Consider the following 25,617-nt stretch of genomic DNA (forward strand, 5'->3'; position numbering starts at 1 on the left):
TTGCTGTTATCTTTGATTAAATTATGGAGGTGGAAGGCTTTACAGTGCAGTCCATTTGACTTGGTAATTCTGTGGTTAGAGGGTCAAGTCAGCTTGGGTGTGAAGTGTCCAGAGCCAATTTTACAATAGTGTCTATTTGTAGAACTAGAGTGAGAAGAACTATGTTTGTAATAAGAAAAGTGTACTTCGGTGCTGGCCAGCCTGCTCTGAGTCACATGACAGGAATCCAGCTCTCCCCAGGGGAAGTCATTGCCTCTGGGACCCTGGTGGCTCATGGGGGAACCATGAATGTATTCGGTTCCACATATGTTCTCTTTGCTTTGTCAGGTCAGATTCAAGGCAGAATTCTACCTCCAAAAAAAAACCCTAATTTGGAGCTGGGGAGATGGTTTAGTCCATAAAGAACTTGTCATGCAAACATAAGGACCTGAGTTTGGTTTCCAGAACCCATGTAAAAGCTTGGAGTGGCACATGCCTCTCATCCTGAAGGCAAGAGGATTCTGGAGCTTGCTGAGGTCCAGTCTAATTGAAATGGCAATTTCCAGGGCCAGTGAGAAACCCTGCCCCCAAAAACAATGGTGGTTGCTGGATGGTGATAGAGGAAGACACCACCATCAACCTTTGGCTTCTACATGCCTACACATACGTGAATGTGCTCATGCTCACACAAACTCATACACACACACACACACACACACACACACAGAAACTCATTTATGCACACACACTAACAGGATTCCTACTGACATGGAAACAAAACATGGTTTTGTGGGTGTACTTGACAAAGAAATGCCTTCTATCACGTGGTATAGTTATCACAGCTAGTCATGGCTTCACACACCCTCGTAATCCTGATATGCGAGGAGCTGAGGCAGGGGGATCATGAGTTGGAGGCCAGTCCCTGTCTCAAAGAAACAGGTAGAGAAGGGGGGGAGAAGGAAGAAGGGAGAGAGAGGAACAGGCATGGAAGAAAGGCAGGAGGGAGGGAGGGAGGGAGAGAAGGAAGGAGGGAGGGAGGGAGGGAGGGACGGAGAGAGGGAGGGAGGAAGGGAGAAGGGAGAAAGAGGGAGGAGGAAGGACTCCATTTGGTGTATGCAATGATAGTTCTGAGTTTTCATTACCTCTCCCTCTACGTCCATCCTTTCTCTTCACATACGAGGTGGAGGACCATTTTCTTGCCTTGATGACACTGGCTTTAGCCATATGACTTGCTTTGACAGGAGGAATGCTCTCGGTGTGCAGGAAGCCAAGCTTTGAAACACGGCTGTCTGAGTCTGTCTTTTTTGTTTCTGTTACCGTGTGAGAACGTGTTCTGGGTGGTCAGTCCATTCATGCCAGAGAGAGAGAGAGCGAGCATGTTTGACAGATCTGAGCAAAATTTACAGCCTAGAGTCAAGGTCAAATAGGCACAGCGTGTTTTGTGGTAGGAGCTGATTTTTGGGGTGTATTGCGGCGGTACTGGGGGGGAAGATAGAGGCTGCAGCCTGTTGAAGAGTAGTTGGCTACGTTTCTGCTCTCTGCTGTGACAGCACAAGGAGACAGCGGTGCCTCAGAGGCTCCCGTGATGGCTACTCTTGGTTGTCCACTCAATTGGATCTGGGATAAACCGAGAGTCGGACCTCTGGATGGGTCTGAGAGGAGATTTCCTGCAGGGATCAGCTGCAAAGACCAGAAGAGCATCATTCAGATTGGGCAACACCTTCCAGCAGCAGATTAGCTGTAAACAGGTCTGAGAGGAGGGAGGGAGGGCTGTTTGCTGCCCATCCTAGCTCCTTGCTGGTGCCAGTGGGTCCACTCTGCCCTTGCTTCCATCCTTTGCTGACACTCGACTCCTTCCTGAGGAACCCTCCTAGCCTTCAGTACCAGACTGAGACTGCTGAGATGTTCACCTTAATGGACAGAGCAACTTATGGTTCTCAGCCTCTCAGGGCAAGCAGCAAACAGCCATTATTAGACTTCCCAGACTGCATCGTGTAAGCCAATTGTATTTAGCCAGGGTTTGCTAATGATACCGTCTGGGGTAGTCTGCACCGTCTCACGCTGGAGAGACTGAGAGTCTGGGGAGGGAGGGATTCCTCTGTCCACGAGGCTGGATGTCTCAGCAGTCACAACCTGGCACAGGAAACCTGGAGGATTCCTGGAGAGCCGCTGGTCTTCAGCCTGTGAAGGAACCACAAAGAAGTTGGCTTGAATCACGGTGAAGAAATGTTGCAGCGGTAGCAACAAAGTAGACTGCACGTGCCAGTGAAAGTGAAGGCAGACAGGGACAAAGTGAATTTTCTTTCTTCCAGTGTCCTATTGTCTGGGCTGCCACCACATGGTGCTGCCCAGGTTTACGGTGCATCTCCCCTCTTCAAATAATCTGATCGAGAAACCCACCCCCCACCCCTTCCTAAGAGTGCCCAGAGGAAGCCGGGCGGTGGTGGCACACACCTTTAATCCCAGCACTCGGGAGGCAGAGGCAGGCGGATCTCTGTGAGTTCGAGGCCAGGCTGGACCGACCGCCTCCAAAACAATACAGAGAAGCCCTGTCTCATAAAACCAAAAAAAAAAAAAAAAAAAAAAAAAAAAAGTGCCCAGAGGATTGGGTTTTAGTTGGTTCCAGATCCAGGAAGTTGACAACCAAGAATGGCTGAGACAGGAACTGAATGACTCCCTCCATGCTATCTGCTCACTTTGTTGGTACTGCTGATGCTAAGGGTCTGGGGCCACCCCAAGTTCATTCACAAGAGACCCCTCCTTATGGTATTTTGGTGATGTGAAGTGGCAACTTGGGGACTACATGCTGTCACAAATGTGTTTTGCTTGGCTATTGAGGAACTTTTAGAGAAGTCTCTGCCAACATTGAAAAATATGGAGATTGTCACATAAATATCCTGACTTTTTGGCATGTCAAAGAAAAAATTCAGAAGGTCTAACCACTGCTGTCTCCCTTTGGATAAGGAGGTTGTCCCCAGCCTACCTTGGTCCCCATCAGATTGACTTCCTATATGGGCACTAACTGCCTCATCCCAGGCTAATTTGAATTTGACACTCTTGAAAGTAAGCATGGGAATTTGAAATTTTTAGTTTCTTCACAGCACAAAATAAATTGGATAGCCAACTAGGCATATAAGCCTGAGGGGTGGGGGGAAGCCTTGATAGCATCTATGCAAGAATTTAAAAAAAAATCCATGTTCTAGTAAGGGTCTTCTAGGAGAAGGGCCCAAATCAAAGACTCTATAGCTCACAGTGTGTGGGGTCTGTGATCTCAAGAGAGGAGGGAGGGAGGCTCGGTCTGAGCCTTACTCTGAGGGGCTCTGGAGCTGAGAAACATCCCAGTGTGTGTCTGAGAACACTCCAGGGTTGAGCACCTTCTCTGCTCCCAGGCTAGTTAGTCACTGGGGAGGAGCAGGACCAGGTAGTGCTCAGGGCAAGAGTTCTCATTCAGACCTGAAGTGTGAGGGTTCTGTCAGGGAGGACAAATGGATTTAACTGGTAGGTGAGCAGCTATGCCTGCCTCCACTTACCAGAGCACCTAATGTCTATTATCAGGGAACTCCTACACTTAAGAGGGGGAAGGAAATGCTTTTATTCACTCCACAACTCAGAGATAACGATGTTTTATTTATGCACCGTAGGATTGCCTCTTCTTTAACTATGATTAAAATAAGCTGAGCCCTTGCCCTTCAAATTTCAGCAAATCCAGTGCACTCCCAAATTATTTCTGATTATCCTTTACTGGAGTGAGGGGAAAGCATAGCAGGCCTTCTCTGCCGAACCTTGGAATCAACTATCAGTATCCGTGTAGAGGCCATGTGTCTAGCCAATCACTCAGAATGGCTACTTAGCCCTCAGAGTTCAGGCTGCCCAGAGATGCTCTGGCTTTAGGGTTTTCCAAGGACATCACTAGCCCCACTCCAGATCCATGGCACTCTAGACCTTTCCATCCAACTCTGCCCCCCCCTCCACTTGCCCAGGCTAGCCCTTATCACTTCTGCCCACTCTCCCTGCTCCCTCCACTCCACCCTCTTTTTCTTTCCAGGCACGTCCTTGAATAAAACCATTCCATTGCTAGTGCTGAATTTGCCTAATCGGAAGTCCAAGTTAGGGCAAGGCTGGAATGCCAGGCGGGCTCTAACGCCCCAACCCCCACACACGTGTGCTTGTCTCCCCCTATTCCATTCCACTCCGTATACTGGCACCTCTTATAACTCTCTCCCAGAAAAATTACCGGCACCGGTGTGCTTATTGCAGGCCTGTGTCAGTGACAGGACAGACCACCACCCGTCTTGCTCCCAGATGCTCTGGGCCAAATCTCTGGACGGCTGAGAACTCTCAGGCAGAGATGGAGAGGGTCACACAGGCTCTGTAAGGTCCTGTAGGGTTTCATTACTGGGAACATTGCTGCTCTAGTTTTACCTTATACTCCGCAGGCTTCCACATGTGCGGAGGCCTTCTTGAGCCTAAGGATCTTGATAGTAAACATTTGAGAGTCCAATTTTACTTATCTGCAGTTTGTTGAACTTGAATTAGTTGCCCTAATTCCAGGTCACACAAAGATCCATACTCATGTCTTGCCTGGAAGAACAACGCAGACACCACCCCTTTCCTGTGCTGAAGACTGCAGTCGCTGTCCCCCTAAGAATACATGTGCCCAGGACTCCACTCTTCTAGTGTGGCTTGCTCCTTGATTTGATAGGTCACTTGCTTTAGTGACCTTGTGCTAGAATCAATTGTTGGGAGCCGGAAACTGAGACAATAGTGTGGACTGTATACTAATCATTCAGAGAGAAGAACAATGGAATGGAGACGCTGGGCTACGGAAGTCTGGATTCGACCACACACAGGAAGGACTATAAGTGTCTTTTCAACATGGATCTGATGGTTGGTACTTAATGGCTTGATACCTCCTTACCAGGACAAAGCCAACAAGACCCAAAGTGCCCGCATGCAAAGCGTTGAGTCTAACAGTGGTTAAACCCAGGCTCTCTTCTAAAACGTCAATATTTGGGCTCCATCTCTAGGAGCTCCAGTTTGATAGGTCTGCCATTGTCCCAGGAGCTGATATTTCACTAATGTGCTCTGGAGTTGGCTTATGCTGCTCAGGAGTGCCAATGCACAAACAGTTGCTGACTCCCTGAAGTTGTCTGCAGTAGGACCTGCTGTTGTGGGAGCCCCATCTCCTTTCTGTAAACATCAGAGATTGCTGTTAGGAAAATGTATTGCTCACTGTGGAAAACTTAAACATTATTAATAATTTAGAACTCTGTTGACATGAGACACAGTTGCTCCTGGCAGCATGGAGCTATCTATTTCTGATTGTATGTTGGGCACTGGAGACACTCCATTTGGAGTTTGTTTCCTTCTTGGCAAAACTGACCTATTGGGTAAAGAACAGCCACTGCCTCAACTGCTGTCAGCGGGCACGCTGTCCAAATTGGACAAGGAGGATACAAGCCAAAAGAGACTGCTGAACCTGGCCAAGATAGGGTAGAACAGTCTTTCGAATCTTCCTGTTTCTGAAAATGGTCTGTTAGATATTCTAGGCCTCAGGCAAAGTTGGTTGCCCCAAAGTTTCAGTGAGACTTTGGGTGACTGTGCAGGTCGCCAGCTGTTTCTGACATTTCTTGCCCCTTCGAGAAGTTGCCCACTTGTACTTCCTGCTTACTAGGGTAATATTATTTTCCTTCCCAGGTCTTTTTGAGGGGGTTGAAGACTAGATAGTCACAGCTACTATCCTCTCATGTCTTAGCTAAGACATTCAAGTGTAAGACTTAGACTCCTCAGGAAGGACATCTGTTGGAATAATCTCTGCTGTTTGCCTGATACCATTAGCCTGGGCATCTAGAGTGCATTTCTTGCTTGACAATGTTCTGGTTGGTTTCAGTTCTAATTTTGTGTATTTTTTTACCCTTTTCCTGGACATTACTTGAGTTTTGTTCTTATTGTATATAGTTTTGTATTAGGTTTAGAACACTCCTAATTAGACAAAAGGGGGAATTGTTGTGGGAGCTCATTCAGTCAATAGTCTTTGGTATCTCAGGTTCTACGTGTAGACTGGGAGCAAGCTGGTACTTTCTTGGGTGGTGGTTGGAGAGCTGAGAGCAGCATCTTGTACCTCCAGGGCAGAAGGCTCTGTTGGCTTTTTACCTTCATTGAGTAAGTGTTAACCAAATAAATATATGATACTCTTTTATCTAGGCTTTTGTGAGCTTCCTTAATCCGCCTACAAATATCTTTGCAGTAGAAGTCATAGTATTCCTTTAGGGACCCTGCTGCAAGTACTTCTTGGGTCTGACCACAAGAGTGCTGGGCCAGCAAGAGGGCTCAGCAAGGTACAGGTGCTTGCCACCAAGCCTGACAGCTTGAGTTTGATCCTAAAGACCCACATGATAGAAGGAGAGATCTGACTACTACAGTTGTCCTCTGCCACGTGTGTACCGTGGCACACACATCCATACATAAATATCCACATATCAGATAAAAGGAATGTAATAACATAATAATAATAATAACAAACCTGCTGTTCTGATGGAAACCATGACATCAGCTGTTCCCTTAACAGAAATCAATGACCCTGGTAGGGGATTTGGGGTGCTCTTCTGGGCAGAGGTCTAGAGGTCTCCATAGGCTGAAGGTCTTAGGTCCAGACTAGTGAGAATCTCCCTTCTAAGATGCCCTCACCATGAGCTTCCACTTGGTCTGTTGAGTAGGAAGAGACATTTGCAAGAGAGTTCCAGGAATGACTCAAGAGTCTATCAACCCAACATCTGCTACAGTCTGCCAGGGACATGGGCTCCATTCCAGTGACTCCTTCTTGGGGATGCTTTTCCCAAATGACCATTAATGGAGGATGATGCTGGTGGAAATCCACTTGAAGAATCACTGAGGCTGAATGGTGGCAGCCCACACCTATAGTCCCAGCACTTGGGAGACAGAAGCAGGCAGATTGATCTCTGTGAGTTCAGGACAGCCTGGTCTACACAATGAGCTTGATTCAGGAGAGCCAGAGCTACATAGTGAGACCTTATTGGAGGAAAATAAAATCACTGAGGATATGTGTCTGTTTCTAAGCCTGGTTCCTGGGGTTCCTGGTGTTAATTTTCTCAGTTGGAATGACTCTTTCAACTAAAACTACTTTCTTTGCTACGGGAAAACCAGGGGCCATTGCCGGTTTTGAAAGTAAGAGCCGGCCTACCTTAATCAAAGTCTCACCCGTGACAATTTACTCGGCTGAAATCTCGGCACTCACAGCTTCTTATTATCTCTTTTAACCTGAAAAGCCGCTCTTTTGCTTGCTTTTTTTTGGGGGGGGTGTTTTTTTTTTTCTAAATCCAGACCCAGTATTTAGCAGGGTAATGGGATTTATGGTTGTGTTTACATCCGTCTCCGTGGCGATCCACCATAAAAGATCAGTTGCCAGGCAACTTGGCATTGTGGCGTGGCAGTGGAGGGTGGAATTTTTTTGTCTCTCCGAAGCAAGGGCTTAAGGAATAATGAAAACTTTTGCTCATATGTCTCATGAATGCTTCTATTTTCAAGGTCAACTAAACCATTTTTTGCTTTCAGGAAAGACAAATGCACTTTTCTTCAAGCGATATACCGTAAAATGTTTCCACGAGATTATCCCATCTGTGCGCGGCAGCCGGCTGGCTCTGGGTAATTTCATCTTCTCCCGGCTGTTGGGAAATTAGATTTGTGCGACTCTAGGACTGTCGGCGGAGTAGGTCTCTCTCATTTTCTGACGTTCTCTGTACTCATTAGCAAATGCCCTTTTCTTTTTCTTAATGAGCTGCTACACACTATGAATCACTCCTCATCTTAGTAACCAGTTTCGTTTTGGTTTGCAGTTGGCTTACCATGATCCCTTTGATGATGGGGTTGGTGTGCGCAGAGAGGCCTGGAAGGCATAAAACAGAACCCCAATTTTCCTCTGAGGTTCCCTATTGACTATAGGCATTTCCACAAATGATCAAAGGGACTGTTTTAAAACATGAAAATGCCCTTACCTGACCTCTTCCTCAATATGGACACAGGGGTGGGAGGCTCAGTCACACAGATATGAATGAACACAGCCAGAGTTAGAGGTGTCCAGGCCACACAGAGATAGTGATGATGATGAACAGGGTTTAGGAACACTTACTATCTGCTTTCTACATATTATGTCCCTTAATTTTTGCAATAATACTTAGCCCATTTCATCAGCTAGGGGAAGTTTCTAGCCTCATGTACACAGAGGTGGAGGGGTGTAAAAAAAAAAAACGACAAGGCACGTGTATGGGTGTTCATACACAGATTAAAAAGTAAATAAATAAAAAATACTTTTGATAGAAATTTTGTTGAATCCATGGAAACTAAGGACCCAATTATACTTGATTTTTCCTCATTGAAGCTGTGTTTAAAGTGTGTGGTTTCCAGTATGGCAAGATCTCTGAGACATCTTTAAAAAACAATGAAAAAAAAAGAACCAAGGTATCAGTGGGTATCTCACATTTATGTGAGGTCAGAACTATAGAAAAAAATATATGTGAAGTTCCAATGGGCACCTGTGTGAACACACTTTCATATGAATGTACACAGGTCTAGAAGGTTTTATTGATAACCTGGAGTACCTGAGAAAGTAGGATTGGAGTTGAGATCTAAGACTGAAGCCTTATCCAATTATAATTTTTTATTTGGTGATGCTGAGGAATAAAGGACCTCAGGCATGCTAGGTACTGAGTTATCTATCTATCTGTCTGTCTGTCTGTCTGTCTGTCTGTCTGTCTATCTATCTATCTATCTATCTATCTACCTATCTATCTATCTATCTATCTATCTACCTACCTATCTATCTATCTATCTATCTCTATCTATCTATCTATCTCTATCATCTATCTATGAATCTGTTTATCATCTATCTAGCTATCTATAAATCTGTCTATCTATCTATGAATCTATCTACCTATTATCTATCTACCTACCTACCTAGCATCTATCTCCCCCTGCCCAGGTCTCATGTAGCCCATGATGTACTCAGACTCCTATGTAGCTGAGGATGACTGACATTAAGCTTCCAATCTTTCTGCCTCTGCTTCCTAATGAACCATTAACCTAGTTTTATGTAGTCTCAGCATTCAACCCAGGGCTTTGTGCATAGTAAACAAACACTCTAAGCTATAACTTAGCTACAGCTGAGCTACACATCCTCAGCCCTGGAAAACTTCTTCTTTCTTTTATCCCCTCATTGGTTTATCACTTAAAACAACAAAAACACTATGTAGCCTAGGCTAATCCCAGCCTCAAACCTGCAATCTTCCTGCCTCAACTTCCAGTCACCAAGGCTACATCAATAGGCTCTTCCACTCCTGGCTCCCATCTATCTTTTCTTTCTTAAGTCTTGGATTGAGTGTAGGGCCTAGTACTCTGCCACTGAGCTCTATACCAAGCCCAGCTGGATACATCTTTGCTTTTGAGATTATAATATAATTATGTAAATTATGTAATCTCCCCCTTCTCTTTCCTTCTTCCAAGCCCTCGAATATACCCCTCCTTGCTCTCCTTCAAATTTATGGCCGCTTTGTTTCATTAATTGTTGATATATGTGTGTGTGTATGTATGTGTATATATATTCCTAAAATATAACCTGTTCAGCCTGTATAATATTACTTGAATGTATGCTCATGTCCGATCAATTGGTATTGGTTAACCAACTGGTGTGCTCTTCGCTGGGGAAGACTGTTTTCTCCACTCTCAGCGTTCCTTACTTGTGTTTAGTTCTTTGCGTAGGGTTGAGGATGATAGACTTTCCCACCACCCACTTTGGCATGTCTATTGTTGTCCATGTTCAGCTCCCGTGTAGGCAGTCATGCTGGTGAGGTTTTATGAGTACAGCTTCCAGCATTTCTAGGAGACACAATCTCATAGCAACCTTCCTATGGATGCATCATTTTTTTTTTTCACACAGCCAGTGTGTACAGCAAATGCTTGCCGGGGGCACTGTTCAGACATCTCACTTTGACCTAGAAATGAGGGAGGACGCTGGGAAGAGAGCCACGCCTGTGGTCTGAACTTCTGGCACCAGGTTTTCCAGTTGCTTCTGTGGCTGCAGGTAAGCCCAGTGCTGTCTTCGCCCCAGGGCAACAGAAGACTTATCAGAAAGTTACTTTCAATCCTGTGAAGCAGGTAGATCTTTCTAACAAGGAATTCTTTCTCAGTTCATTAGACATGGGATTAAAGATAACTGTGTTTCTTCCTTACCTTAATCTCCTATAATACCGGATAATCTCCTTGCTGAAGATGGTAACGTCTTCTGTAGAGTTGACTCACATCCTTGAGGCTTGGGCAGCCAAGTGCCTGCTAAGCACAGCCTCCTCAGCTTCCGAGTCTAGAGTCTCCAAGGGACCTGAGGTTACGAAGTGGCCTAACTGACTTGAGGAAAAGTCCCGTCTTGCTCTTGACTGCAAAGCAAAGACTCAGTCTTCATAAGAAGAGGAACAAACAGCTGGGACTTCCTTGTTAGGTATCAAAGTCACACGATGCAGTGAAGGGTTTTGCACCTTGACATGATGCTGTGTTTGGGGAGGATTTGTTTGATCAGAGAAATGGTTTTTTTTTTTCTGAAATAATTACATTTTGATATAATTGGTAAAGAGCCAGTCATGTCTGGAAAAAAAATTCCTCATTTGTTGGTGTCTTTCCTTTATGAGGCCGCTTGGATAGGGGTGAGCACATGCCTTCTGCGGAAGGATGATGTGAGTTCAAATGCCAGGTTCTGTCTCTTGCTAATAGCGTGACCTTGGACAAGCCTGTCATCGGCCTGAGAACCCTTTCCTCACCAGGAAAGCCAATTTGCAATGACATCATCCAGGGTCAAGAATCATGAAACTCATATGTAATTCACCTGGTACATGTAGGTACTCAGTAAAAGAAAGCTGCTATTCAATGATCATCAATGGTAATTCATCAAGACTCACAGCTACAAGTGGTGTAAACCTACTCATAAGATGACATTACCACTCGAGGGAATTGACGATTTTTGTTTTGCTTTTAATTTTCGTGTTTGTGTGTGTGTGTGTGTGTGTGTGTGCGCGCGTGCACGCGCGCGCGTGTATTTCTGTGTCTATGTATACCACATGTGTGGGTTCCCACAGAAGCCAGAAGAGAGTGTTGGATCACCTGGGCCTGGAGGTGGTTGTGGGAATCAAACTCAGATCTGAAAGAGCAGCAAGCGCTTTTGTCTGATGAACCACCTTTCCGGCTCTAGTTCTGTTCACTTTCATCACGGCCCATTAACTTGTGTCCCAGAAACTCCTTTGAAAGGTTTTTAAGCCTTGGAGCATTCCCCTTGACTCTTGCCCTATGTTAACTGGATTGAAGGCCAATTGGTAAGCAGCAATTCCAGCTCTGAGCCTAGCATTGGGGCTCTGGAGTTGCACTTCTGCTGTGGGCTACCACCCTAGAGAGGAGACCCTGTTTTGGAAACAAACTCCTCCTCAGGGATGGAAGCACTCGGGTTTCTCCTCCAAACACTGCAGGTGTGTGGTGCTCTCAAGGATTCATTTCAGAAGAAAAAGGAACTCCTCAGGCTAGCAGGTGGTCCCAGACCCTCTGGAGTCTCTGGATCACATCCTGACTTTAGCCGTTGACAAAACAAAACAAAACAAAATAAAAAACCTTTTAATTGACACATAAAAGTGGTGTGTATTCATGCATACAGTCTGGTTATTTTGAAATGCGTTCACAGGGAAGCCAGGTTAAATTGAGCTAATTTACATGTGTACTGATTTACATGCTTATCTTTATCCTTTCTCTCTTTCTTTCTTTCTTTCTTTCTTTCTTTCTTTCTTTCTTTCTTTCCTTCCTTCTCTCTCCCTCCTTCCCTCCCTCCCTTCCTTCCTTCTTTCCTTCCTTACTTTTTTGTAGTGGGAACATTTAAAAATCCACCTCTTGGTGACTTGTAAGTGTGCAAGTGTGCAAGTCACCTCTTTGTATCTGGGAGTTCTCCAACCAACAGGTTCCACCTGCTGCAGACTGAAGACGTTCTTAACACTTAAATTTTCTTTTTAAATGAACATATAAAATGGCAGGTCTCCTTGTGGCCCGTTTTTGTCCTTTAGACTGACTTCTACCCCTCCCCCACCTCTGCTGCTGGTCTCCAGGCTTGACCTCTCTGCCCCTGATACTCTCCTTCCCCACTTTGTTGTGTCACCTTTGTTCTGTCCTCCTCCTGTCTCCTCTTCAAGCTACTACCCCCCCCCCCGCCCCCTTCAGGGCCCCATTCCTACTTTCCTGACTGAGCACACCCACTCCCACATAAGTGCAAAAATTGGAAGTGAGGATTTCCAAATGAGAGAATGCCTGCTGCATTAGTGTTTCCGAGCCTGGGCTAACTCACTTAGTGCCACACTTTCCTGCCCTGTTCTGTCTTCTTGCAATTTTACGTCAGCTTTCCTACAACTGAATAAAGTTCTGTTGTGCAATACACCACATTTTCATCATCCTTTCATTTGGGTTTTGTTTATTTGTTTTTTTCTTTGTTTTGATTTCTTTTTTTTTTCCTCTTTGAAACAGGGTCTTACCTACTATCCCTGGCTGGCAAAGAACTTGCTACGATGGTAAGGCTGGCCTGCAGCTCACGGAGATCCAGCTGCCTCTGTACCCTGAGTGCTAGGATCAGAGGTATGTTAGTACCAGGCCCAGATCCATCCATTGATTCCTTTTCCTTGATGTTGTGAGTGAAGCAGCATCGAATAAGGCTGGGCATGTTTCTCTGTAGTGGGATGTAGGCACCCTCTGGTACTTTCCCAGGGGTAAGTATATAACTGGGTCCTATTGTAGGTCTCTGTATATGTATATATGTATATATATATGAAACTGTAGACCATTGGTTTTCAACCTTCCTAACGCTGCAACCCTTTAACACAGTTCCTCATGCTGTGATGACTCCCAGTCATAAAATTATTTTCATTGCCACTTCATAACTGTAATTTTGCTACTGCTATGAATTGTAATGTAAATATCAGCGTTTTCTGATGATCTCTGGTAACCCCCTGCAAAAGGGTCATTTGACCCCCCCCCCAGAATTGAGAACCTCTGCTGTAGCCTGATTTCCACAGGGCTACACTTGTTTATAGTAAATAAAGATTCCCCTTTCCTTGAGCATCCTAGTCATTTGTTGTCATGTTTTCTTGATGGGCCATTATGACTTGAGTGAGATAGAATCTTGAAATAGTTTTAATTTGCATTTATCTGGTGGCTAAGGATGTTGGACGTTTTAAAAAATGTGTATATTGGCCATTTGTACTTCATGAGTGAACTGCCTGTTCACTCACTCTATTGGCCCATTTACTGGTAGCTTTTAGCTTTTCAACTTTTTAAAGTTAAATATAAAATATTATGTGTGGATGATGTATATGAGGTGTGAATCTCTGGAGTTGTGTGTGTGTGTGTGTGTGTGTGTGTGTGTGTGTGTGTGTGTGTGTGTCAGGGTGCACGCAGGTCAGAAGACAACTTGCGGGATTGCTTTTATCCTCCCATAGAGGTAGAGTCTGGGGATTAAACTCAGTGGTTAGGATTGTGTGTACAAGTTGGTTTTATCCGATGAGCCATCTGGTTGACCAGAGACATTTCTTCTTGCTGTTCTCTAAATATGACTGTTTCCCCAGCACTTAGGCTGTGTAACTTCTTGCAAGTAATCAAGAGATGATTTTGAATATTGTAGATGGAAAGAGTGTTTGAAGGATATATGCAAATGCACCACTTTATATGAAATAGGTGAGTACTCTTGGAGGAGAAAACCAGAGGCAATATACTCATATGAGTGTTCTCCAGAAGCCACGGCTCTCCCAATTCTTGTAAGGGTGGTAGCAAGACTAGAAAATTAAAGTGTCTGAGCCCCAGTCAGAGCAATAGGCAGAGAAGAAGCAAAGGCCTGGAGGGCAGGCTTCTGCAGTCAGCATGTCTGCCCAGCTCCTCTGAAGTTTTGCTGGCAGTTTTGGAGGGGTGATGGCAACCTTTGTGGATATTCAGGCTCCCAGAAAGGAAACTAGCTGGTTGGGTTCCTCTTCAGGTGTTATAAAAGCTTTTCTGGGTGTCCCCTGCCTTATTCATGAGCTACACAATAGGATAGAGGGGTCAAGGACTCTTACTGAAGTCAGTAGTGAGTTCCTGGGTTAATCCTGGAAGTCCCTGGAGGAGAGAGACCCCAGGCTGAGTGTGGTGAGTAGAACTTGTTCATCTTTAGAGTTGCAGTCGGGCATCATGTTGATCCCATTCCATTCCAAGGCAGGCATGTTTTACGTGTTTTTTGTTTGTTTGGTGTGTGTGTGTGTGTGTGTGTGTGTGTGTGTGTGTGTGTGTGTGTGTGAGAGAGAGAGAGAGAGAGAGAGAGAGAGAGAGAGAGAGATACTTATTTCATTTTGCTTATTTATTTTGGAACAGTACAGTATTTTGTGTAGCCCCAGAGTGGTCAGGAATAGATAAAGCTAGGCTTGAACTCCTAAACTGCCTGCCTCTACCTTCCTAGTTCTGGGGTTACAGATGTGTGACTGTGGGTGTGATAAAACTTCCCAACTAAAACCAGCTTTCAAGAGGAAAGAGTTTACTTGGCTTATACTTTTAGGTCACAGTCTACCACTGAGGGAAGTCAGGGCAGGAACTATGAAGGAATGTTGCTTTTTGATTCACAGGCTTATGTTCAGGTAATTTTCTTATATAGCCGAGGACTACCTGCTCAGGGAATAGTGCCACCCACAGCGGGCTGGACCCTTTTGTATCAGTTAACAATCGAGACAGTCTCCCACAGACATGCCCGCAGGCCAATCTGATTATGGCAATCACTTAATTGAGACTCCCTTCTCTGGTGACTCTAGGCTTTATGAAGTTGACAGTTAAAGATAATGAGGACAGCCATCACACCTAGCTTCTAATTAAAACATTTTTAATAGATGGGGAGAATGTGGGGTAAAGCGCTTGGGTCTCCAGCCAGTTTTCTGACTTCCCATTGGCAGCATCCAGTTCTCATGTCCTCAGCGGCCTGTGAACCCATGGAGTAGCCCTATCCAGGAGCTGAGCCTCTCTGAAAGAGAGTGGTGAACCTGAGAATCACCTGTGATGCCCGTGGACCTATTTCAGCAGCCAGGAATTGCCTTGAGCCAGTTCCTAGAGAAAGGCAAACCCGACAAGCTCAGAACTTCAACTGGAGTTATGCTGGCTTTGTGAATGAACCCCAAACCTTGGGTGGTGTGACTTTCTCTCTGGACTGAGGGCAATCTTCTCATCTCTTCTGCAGTTATCTTACACTGAACCCCGGTGTTATGAGGCACTAGAGATAGGGCCATTCCCCAGCCTCAAAAGATGCAGGATACAGTGGTTAAACAGAAGCATGGGTACTCAATGGTGATGGTGCCACGGAGAGACGTGGTGAGGAGGAACAAGGGAGACTGTAAATTGTAGTTTGAACATGGTATCAGAAAGGGGTGTCCCCAAGGGGATGCCATGTAGGAATGGTATAAAGACAGAGTAGCAAGGCAGGTCCCTGGGAGAGTGCATTTCTGGATCCTAGATCAGGGGTTCAGCAGATGCAGGTACCCTGGAGAACTTAAGGAGCAGAAAGTAGGTTACATTTGGAGATCAGGGTTGAGGTCCCAAGAGTCACAGTGGCACAGTGATGTTCATTGTCTCAATGGCTGACTGTGAGGGGCCCTGCCTTTTTCTCTGAGTCAGATGAGAAGCCATGAGGATTTGAGAACTGAAGTTTTGTATTTTGGCTTAAGGTTCAGCACAGACCTGACTGACTGAAGGCGGGGGTTTAAATGAGTCCACAAAACCTAAGATAACAGGCATTTATTAGGGAAGCACTTACACAATTAATAGTAAATAACTGCCAAGGTCTTCCTGCTCCTGAAGAAGCCGTCTCCAGAGTTCCAGCTACTGCCCAAGAGAGCGAGCCAACCCTTCCTCTTCCTTATAAGGGGTCACATCTGCACACATGAAGCCATGCCCCTAGGATGAGGCCACCACTGCAAGTTCACTGGAGAAACAAGATGCCACTACAATCCCCACCTTTATCTAAATAAGAGGGTCTTAAGCCTGATACAAAGCTAGGTACAATGATAGCATGTCATGCCAAATATAGTCCAGGAGAAAGAAAGGTAAAAACATACACAAATTTAGATCTACAACCAGCAAGAACAACATTAAGCAAGAAACATATACAAAACGTCCAGTCCCAGGGTAATGGCAATAACAGAGATTACTCCGATAGCTGTCCTATTCTGGCAAGTCTAAGTCTTGTACCTAAAATGTTCTAGGTATGTTAAGAGAGGATATAACTGTGACTATCTAGTCTTCAGCCTCATCGAAGACCTGAGAAGGAAAATATCCTCACTAGGGTAAGCAGGAAATGCAAGTGGGCAACTTCCTAAAGGTTCAAGAAATGACAGAAACAGCAGACTACCTGGACAGTCATCTAAGGTCTCATAGTAACATCAGGGAAGCCAACCTTGGTGAAGACCTAGCATATCTGACACACTTTATCCGAAGCAGGAAAATTTGAAAGACTGTCCTACCCTGACTTGGCAAGGTTCAACAGTCTCTTTTTGTTTATCTCCTGCTTGTCCAGTTAGGACAGTGTATCCAAAGCCAGTGGTCAAGGAAAGGGCAGTTCTTTGCCCAAAAAAAGCCAGTATTGCCAAGAAGAAAATGAACTCCAAATGGAGTGTCATTGGTGCCCACGATACTCCTGGGAAATGCTTGGTGCCTCCAGGAGCAATTGTGTCTCATGTCAACGGGGTTCTAAGTTATTAAAACATTTAAATGCCATCTATATTCTGTAGGTCTTTGCAGTATCAGAAGATCAAATGTCTATGCTGAGCACATCTCTGAGTATATAGAGAACCTGCCTAACATAACTAGGTATAAGAAACATGAGTGGCTATAACCTATAATTTTCAAGAACATATATTGCTTACCGACTGATGTTTCCCATATATAATTTAAACAATCTTTAGGCAGATGTGCAGCATATGGACAATGACCTCAAATTTATAACTACATACATATCCAACTGGGTGTTAAGAACAGGACGTCAGGAAGCAAGGACAGAATCAGGGAGACAGGAAGCTGTGTCTGTGACTGAGAGAAGTGATCACGTTCAGATGGATTGTACACAGGATGGGAGAGAGGATGAGGAGCCAAGGATGGCCCCTCTTTCGTTTTAATTTCTGTTATGCTAAAATACTATGATGGAAAGCAATTTGGGGAAGAAGGGGGTTTATTTCAGCTTATAGTCCATCCTTGTGGGAAAGTCAAGACAGTAACTTCGAATAGTCACATCACGTCCACTGTCAAGAGCAGAGACAAGTTAACGCATGCATACTCCCTTGCTTGCTAGTGCTTGACTGGATTTCTCCACCCTTATTCAGTCTTGGATTTCCTGCCCAGGGAGTGGTGCCACTGACAGTTGGCTGAATCTTCCCACAATCTCAACCTGATCCAGGCAACGCTTCATTGAGACTCTCCCTCCAGATGAGTCTAAACCATGTCAAGCTGACAATTAGGACTATTATTTTATTCAAGCAATGAGGAAGATAGAATGAGTGTTAATTAATGTGTGGAAGACTGGGGTCACAAGACTTAGGGGGTGTGCTCAGGACCCACTTTCTAGGCATGTTAAGTATGAGGGGGTGTCTTAGTCAGTGTTCTATTGCTATGAAGAGACACCATGACCATGGCAACTCTTAGAAAAACATTTAGTTGAGACTTGCTTACAGTTTCAAAGTAATTTGGTCCATTAACATCATAGCAGGGAACACGGTGGCACTCAGGCAGACATGGTACTTGGAGAGGTAGCTGGGAGTTCTAAATCCAGATCCGCAGGCAGCGGGAAGACCACTGGCTCTGGCTTGAGCTTTTGAAACCTCAAAATCCACTCCCCAGTGACACACTTCCTCCAACAAGGACACATCTACTCCAACAAGGTCAAAACTTCTAATCCCTTTTGAGCAGTGTGGCTCCCTTATGACCAAGCATTCAAATATATGAGCCTATGGTAGGCTAATCCTAGTCATACTACCGCAAGGAGTCTTTTAAACAGTCATGGGTACATGTGATAGGGATTAAGGGAGAGTCAGGATTTGGAATGCTCCCCCAAGACCTAGGTCCCCAGTATAACGCTATTGGGCGGTAACAGACCTTTAGAAGATGAGGTCTACAGGGAAGAAGTTAGGGCATTGGGGGAGTGCCCATGGAGAGAATATTGAGAACTCATCTCCTTTCTTATTCTTTTGCTTCCTGATGAAAAGTCATCCTCTGCCATATGTTACTACCATGATGCACTGTGATACCACAAGCCCCAAGTCATAGACCAGTGTTATGGGCTGAAACCTCTCAAGTGGAGTAAAAACCTTCCTTCCTTTAAAGTTGGCTACCTCTGGTATCCTGTCATAGTGACTGAAAGCTAATTAGCATAAGCCCTTGTTGTATGGATGACATGGAAAGAAGGATTGGGGGAAGAAGTGAGCTCTGGGTTTCCAGAATTAAGAGGTAGAGTAGGGGGAACACATGAAGGATGTTTTCTACTGTCTTGGGAATGAGTTTGTGATGAGAGAGCTGCATCTTAAAGAGAAATCATTTATAACAATTGGCCCATAGACAGGGTTCCCTCTAGCTGGGCCCATTGCAGGGGACTCTGGCTTATTTCTCTGGGCAGCATGGACCTGTGGCTCTGAATTCCTTAGCCAGACTCTGCTTTCTGAGATGGTGATGGTTTGGGGACAGGGGGCCTCAAGAGGCAGCAACAGCTGAGTCTGGGCTCTACATTGCACTGCTTACTGACAGAGCGTCCTCCTCAGCTATCTCTGGACATCTCCGGGTATATGCTCCCTATCTGCTGAGTTAAGCCAGTCATCGTCTCTGACTCAGAATTATTTGAAGAAGTAAGTAATACTGTTAATTAAAAGTCTTATGCTCCCTATCTGCTGAGTTAAGCCAGTCATCATCTCTGACTCAGAATTATTTGAAGAAGTAAGTAATACTGTTAATTAAAAGTCATTTGCAGAGTAAGTGCTGTGCAAACATCAGCTCATTGCTGTTATTTTACATTGTCTTATTTACTTTGAGATTTTAGGGGACAACTGGAAGATTTAAAAAAAGAAAAAGTCTCAGACTGATAGGTTCTAGATGTAAGTAAGCTTGGTAGTATTCTAGTATCTCAAAACCAAAGCTCAGGATGTTTAAGTAAATATACCATCAAAACCTATACTTTAAAATATCCGAAGAACAGGAGGATCTCTAAATGCCCCAGAACTTATATATATATATGTTCTAAGAGGATGGGATACAGTATATATACTGTAGCTAAAAAAAAGTACTTGATTTTCAGATGCCCTTTGCTCTGGTCTAGAGGAACCTGAGATTCTACAAGAGCTAAAAGGATAAAAGAGATGCCTAAGTGTTCACTGTAGATGGGTATATCTGTCTGGGGACTCTCCGACTTTGGGACTATTTGGTGCCTTCTAACCTCTTTGATTCTTTCCTTTTTTTGTGAAACTGTGAGCAGTGCTACCATCACAGGACCTTAGTGTGCACTCAGGTACATATTTTACAAAAAAAAAAATACTTACAGGTCAAAAGTCAGCTGAAGAAATGAATGAATGAATTAGTGGATGAAGCCCTGTCCTTCCCCTTAGAGCCTCTATGGCGTGGACAATCAAGTATCCATGTGGGTAATTTAAAGCATCAAGCTGGATAATGACAGCTAACACTGCTGTGGGAGGAACCCTCCCTTCTTCAGCGCTCACCACTGGGTCTCTATCTGGAGGGTGAAAAGCGCTTGGGCAACATGGTTATGGGTTGTCTTGTTGGTGTTGGCAAACCTTCCATAGTTGAATGGTATTCTGTGAAGTCCAGAGAGTAATGTCTGACAGCCTCATTCTTGGTTTTGAACCAGTGTGTTTAATAAAGTATATATAATAAGTAAAAGTAAAAGAATAAACAGCAGAAGATAGACAGGGACAGTAGAGGGGCAGCAGGGCATCATCCAACTGGGCTCTCTCGTGACGTCTAGGAGAGGTAACTGGAGTAGCCTCATTGAGGAACGAAGGAAGAGAACACCATCGGGTTAGGGGGCTTTGCAAACATCTAGCAGAAGTTCACTGGGAGGTGTCAAAAAGGCTCAGTGAGAAAAGGGGTTTAACGTCTGTGGTACCCACATGGCAGAAGGAAAGAACTGGCTCACATAGGTTGTTCTTTGCCCGGAACATGCGTCTCCCATAAACAATTTTTTTTAAAGAAAGAAATTACTTCCTTTGGATGAAAGAAAGGTGTGATAAATGAGTGAAACAAAGAAGAAAGGGAGGGAGGGAGGGAGGAAAGAGAAATAAAGTGGCCCTGAGACAGCCAGATGGAGTTTGAGAGTTGCAGTGAGCTCACAGGAGGCTTCCAAACACAAGAACCAACGACTCAGAGTCCATCAAAGTCAGCAGAGATGGCCAAGGAAACTGAGGCATCCCTGGGGTTTTTGGGTTGAGCTCTCTCTTCGTGGAGGAGCTTCCCATTTCCACTGTGGGCATTTCCGTACTGTGGGGCGAATGAAATGGCCCCTGGTGGAAATGATGCACCTGTTAGCTGTCCTCAGAACGTGTTGATTTTACTCTTGGGTTTGTTCACTGCTGTTCCCTTCCATCTCTGCCACAGAACTGTGCTGTCCGGCTCACCTCCAGACAAGGGTCTTGGGGGACTTCTGAGACAAGCATGCCTGTGTTGGGGGGCAACCCTGCTTCCAGAGCTAACTACACTCAGACGTCTTTGACAATTTGCCAGTGTGATACATGTTACAATTGGGTGCCAGCAAGTCCCTACTAAGACTATCATTTATTTTACTTTATTTTGCCCTTTAAGGACAGGGTCTTAGATATCCCATAGTGGTCCCACTGGCCTCAAACTCACAAGGTAGCTAAAGTCACACACACACACACACACACACACACACACACACACACACACACACACACACAGATTATTTGTTTGTTTAGTGGCACTTGGCGTCAACTGAATTGTACCGCTAAGCTGCCTTTCCATCTTCAGCCCTTGATTTTATTTTATTAATAATATTACAAAATAGCTTTCTTTGTGGCTTTTTCATGCACATATATGATGTTTGGTTGACTTTTTCCCCTCCCCCCAGCAAAAAACATTTGATCCTTCTTCTTGTGCCTCCCGAGTGCTGGGCTAGATTGAAGGGAATCAATTTTGACGCCCAGGTTCCACACTGGCTCTCTGAAGTTCTACCTAAGAGGATGGGATACTTACACACCACTCCTCACTTCCCCCAGCTCCCCTTTGTCTTTTTTCTTTTCTTCCTTGTCCAAAAATGTCAGCACTCATCACCCCTTTGGACCACCTCACCATGGAGGCATGCCTATGATCCCAGCATGGCTGGAGCATGGCAGAGGATCTAGTTCAAGGTCATCCTTGGCTGCATAAGGAGTTTTAAGACCAGCCTAGGCTATGTGAGACTGCCTCAAAACAGAAAATGGGGTCTTGCTCTGGAGGGTCAATGTGTTTGAGACAGTGAGATGACGTTGGGTTTTTCTGAGATAGAAGTTGAGATAGTTTGGGGTAGCATCAATGGATGCACAGGAAAGGAGAGGGAAACAGGAACCCTCCTAAGACTTGCCCTGGCCAGAGAGATCTGTGGCGTTAACAGCCCTCCAAATGGACCCTTGCTGGGCAGACAAGACTCCCAAGGGCTTCCTGCCATTCATGCAGACCTTGAGCATCATCTGATGGCTGGGTGTCTGCAGGCCTCAATCCCACAACAAAAGCTGATTCCTGCCTCCCTGTGTTATACGTGTCGTTCTGTTCTGAAAGGGGACACGTCGGCCTGCCGAGTTCAGTTGCTTTGTAGGGTGAAGTCACAGGAGCGATGGGAATTCTGTTCAGCAGCCTCCCCTCTTCCACCCCAAACCGTGTTCAAAGAAGAATGTGTTCCTCCTAGTGGAAGGACTGAGAGGAGTTGGCTCAGTTAGTAATGCACTCGCCTTGCAAGAGAGCTTGAGGAACCCAAGTTTGGGAGGGAGGGGTGTCTTAGAACCCATGGGAAAAGCCAGGAGCCTGAGCTTGAGACCTAGCTAGCCTGGCCCTCAAGGTAACCTTCCAGGCCAGTGTGAAACCCTGTTTCAAACAAATATATTGACACCTACGAGACTCTTTTTTTGGGGTAAGGGAACAGGGTTTCTTGGGGTTTCTCTTTCAAAATATAAAATAAGAACAGAATTTATTTTGAGTTATATCTTACCCGGGCAACAAACCATTTCCATCTATTGGTAACTCAAGGGCCAGTCCAGTCTGCAGTGTGCAGTATAATACCAGAAACAAGCGAGACCTTGACTCGAAACCAGTTGAAAACTTGTGTGTCACAGCATGAGTGTGAGCGTGTGCCACACACATGCACTCTCTCTTCTCTTTCATCCACACGCTAATAAACTATTAAACATTTAAAGAGGAAAACGAACAAGAGTAAGTTCACAAAGATCAGACTCAGCCTAGCATGGCGCTTAAACATCCATAATGCCAGCACTCAGTAAGCTGAAGCAAGAGGACGAATTGTCCGAGCCTAACCTGGGCTAAATAGTGAGTTCAAGGCCACCTTGGGTATATATGGAGACCTTGGGCTGGGGATATCTCAGTTGGTAGAGTGCTCACCCAGCAAGCACAAAATCTGGCTTCTGCAGCTAACACTGCAAATCAGTGACTATGGTGGTCTATGCCTGTGATCTCAGCTCCTGGGAGGAGGTGGAGGCAGGAGGATTCAGCTTTGAGGGCATTCTTGACTACACAGTGAGTTTGAGACCAGCTTGCAATACACAAAATCCTGTCTCAAAAACAAATGCATAAAAAAATTGGGGCGCAGGCAATGTTTGTCTTTTGCTGCCACGGAGGGAAGGGAACCTTGGGAAAGTTAGGAGTGAGAGCCAAGCCTTGGGTAGGAGGGTTTTCCAGTAAACGTGGAGAAAAGTGAGGCCTTCTCACCCTCCGAGCCGAGTTCAGAAGTTTGCGCATGCCTTTGGAAGAAGAAAACTTGGACTGTAGACCTCAAAATTGTGTTTGTGTGGCCTGAGGAGCCACAGGCAGGTACGATGCTCTGAGGAGTTCTACTCGTTGAACTGGAGCCTGTGTGGAGAGGGCAGGGTCCACCCACAGAACTTCAGAGGGGCCTCCCCCTGGTTCTTCGGGGACTCTGCCTGTGTGCATATTTATCTTGAAATGTGTATACAGATGTGTGGGGTTTCTGGAAGGGGTCCGGGTAGAATGTTTGGAGGCACAGTGGTTTAGCTTTTCCCAGCTTGCACAGATGGACCATGCATGTGGGCCGTTAGCTCCCGCATCGGTGCCACGCTCTGTAAACACTGCTGTGGTCCTCGCCTGCAGGATGCTGTGTTGACGGTCATGCCTTACTGCCTAATTGGCTCTCGCAGAAGGCCAAGGCTGTTCCTGGTCTCTGTTACTCGGGAGGTGGGGGTGGGGTGGGGTGCCCAGAGACAGCAATGGGAGGCAAGTGATCTGCTTCTGCCTATAAAGTCCGTTTATCCATATCCCAGCGGAGTGGACATAAGTTCGGTGGGACCCTCCTCTCTTCTAACAGACCCCCCCTTTCAGTATTTGTGGGGTTGGGGGTCCAGTAACAGAAGGGCAGGGAGCCTCTCATGCTCTGCGCCCTTCCTCATAATTGCTTTCTTTTTAATTAAAAAAGTTAAATTATATTATTGTGTGTGTGTGTGTGTGTGTGTGTGTGTGTGTGTATGAGTGTGTGCTTGTACATGAGCCACAACGCTTGTGCGGTGGTTAGAGGACAATCTTTGACAGTTGGTTCTCTCTCCTTTCACTACATAGGTCCCAGGGATCAACCCCGGGTTGTGAGGTTTGGTGGCAGGCGCTTTTACCTGTTGGACCATCTCGCTGCCCCCACAATGGCCATCCTTGAGTTGTATCTATTTCCCCCTTCACAATGAGCGCATTTGCCTTTTGGCTCTTTTCAGTTTATCTGCCCAGATAGGTCAGCGCACTCTGGGTCCTGGCAACACACATGCTCTAGGCTAAGTCAGCAGCGTGGACTGCTGCCAAGCGCCAGGTTCCAACCGCCAACAAATCACAGTCACTCTCTGCAGCCTACTACAGCCCTGCTGAGACTCAGGTCTATAAATTGCACCATGACAAGTCACCTGGGAACTTCCTCTGCTGCGGGCTGCTCCACACCCGTGCGTTTCCTTTTTCCTGTAAAGAAATCCATTCCCAGCACCAGTTCAAGATATCAACACCTACTGCACGCAGACTTACTTTCAGGAAAATATTTTCACCTCTGAAATCCCCTTCCCGGTGTTCTTTTCTCTCCTCCATTACTGCTTGGACCCTTCAAATGCTCCCTGCTCTAGCAGGAAGAGGTAGTCTAAAGACTCTTCCTGCCACCCCCACACTCAGTGTACTTTAAGAAGTAAGTAACTCCAGTGGTGGCAAACCACACACATCCCCAATACCTCAGGAGGATGGTGGAGAGACGCCCCCAGGGGAGGAGACTGAATTTAAGACAGAATTCCTTTGTGCAGGTTGGGTGAATTTCTTTTCTGTCTCTCTTTCCTTGTTTCTGATACAGCAGGACGAGGGAAGCCTAAGGATCCAGGGCTGTGCATTTTAAGGAATGGCAATTTCTCCCTATGGTCTGAAAGGGTAGCAGTCTTTTGAATGAAGGCATCTGTCTCCAGAAGTCTTGGGTTAAAATCACATAAATGGACTTGGGGGGGGGGAGAGCTGGAGAGAACAGTTGTTGACTTTCCAGTTCCCCATTCATGCTAATAGCACCCCATTTCCTTTCCAGGAAATTACCTCATTGCTGTTCTGTGCATTCCAGGGAATTAGCTCACCCTTGTGCTAGACTGTCAATCAAGGTGCCCCACTCTTCCTGGCAAAGCCGTTGGCACATTACCAAAAGTGGGGCTAACTGGGTTCTCCCTTCTAGGCATTGAAGAGGATCCAGAGGCAGGACATGGCACAGCTTCCTGTTCCAGGCTAGGATGACTCTACAGAGACCCTGGTCCCATTCATTCTAGACAGAGGACCAGGCAGTCGCCGCCAGACAAAGACTGAAATTAAGGCTTCCTTCTGACCTGGTGCCAAAAGAACAGAAAATAAAGTTCTTACCTGAGTTGGTGAACCCAGAGGTCAAACCACAAGGTGTCCATCAACAAACTGAGAATAAGACGTTCCTCCACAAGGCTTGACTGGATGAGGAGGAAACTCAGAGTTGCCCGAAGAGCTTTCCCAAACACTCCATGGAATACCAGGATCAAGGGCAGGCAAATACCTTTTGTATCCTTCTGCTTTCGTGTTAAATGAGGGAGCCTCCCTGTCTTCTGCCCCCCTTCCTCCTTTTCTTCTTCTTCCTCTTCCTCCTCCTCCTCCTCCTTCTTCTTCTTCTTCAGACAGGGTCTCACTGTGTAATTCTGGCTGGCCTGAAATTTACTATGTAGACCAGGAAAGCACTGAACTCACGGAGATCCTCCTGCCTCTGCCTCCTGAGTTCTGGGACTAAAGGCGTGCGCCACTCCCCAGCATCTCTTCTTTTGGTTCTGGGATTGAACCATGAACTTTGGGCATGAT

General features: G+C 45.6%; 2 long non-coding RNA genes across 2 annotated transcripts; one reads left to right on the forward strand and one right to left on the reverse strand.

Moving 5' to 3' along the window:
• Window positions 1–1,014: 1,014 nt before the first annotated feature.
• Window positions 1,015–7,375, reverse strand: LOC121143795. Its single transcript, XR_005881119.1, has 4 exons — window positions 7,181–7,375; window positions 6,503–6,684; window positions 2,013–2,160; window positions 1,015–1,659 (listed from the first exon to the last, which is right to left on the reverse strand). It is a non-coding gene; the product is annotated as an uncharacterized LOC121143795 (long non-coding RNA).
• Window positions 7,376–7,475: 100 nt separating this feature from the next.
• Window positions 7,476–25,121, forward strand: LOC110342511. The gene is made up of 4 exons (XR_002384614.2): window positions 7,476–7,641; window positions 9,929–10,072; window positions 12,535–12,642; window positions 24,977–25,121. It is a non-coding gene; the product is annotated as an uncharacterized LOC110342511 (long non-coding RNA).
• Window positions 25,122–25,617: the final 496 nt, after the last annotated feature.

This window comes from Mesocricetus auratus, unplaced genomic scaffold, assembly GCF_017639785.1.
Source record: "Mesocricetus auratus isolate SY011 unplaced genomic scaffold, BCM_Maur_2.0 Super-Scaffold_100013, whole genome shotgun sequence".
In the NCBI taxonomy this organism is placed as follows: domain Eukaryota; kingdom Metazoa; phylum Chordata; class Mammalia; order Rodentia; family Cricetidae; genus Mesocricetus; species Mesocricetus auratus.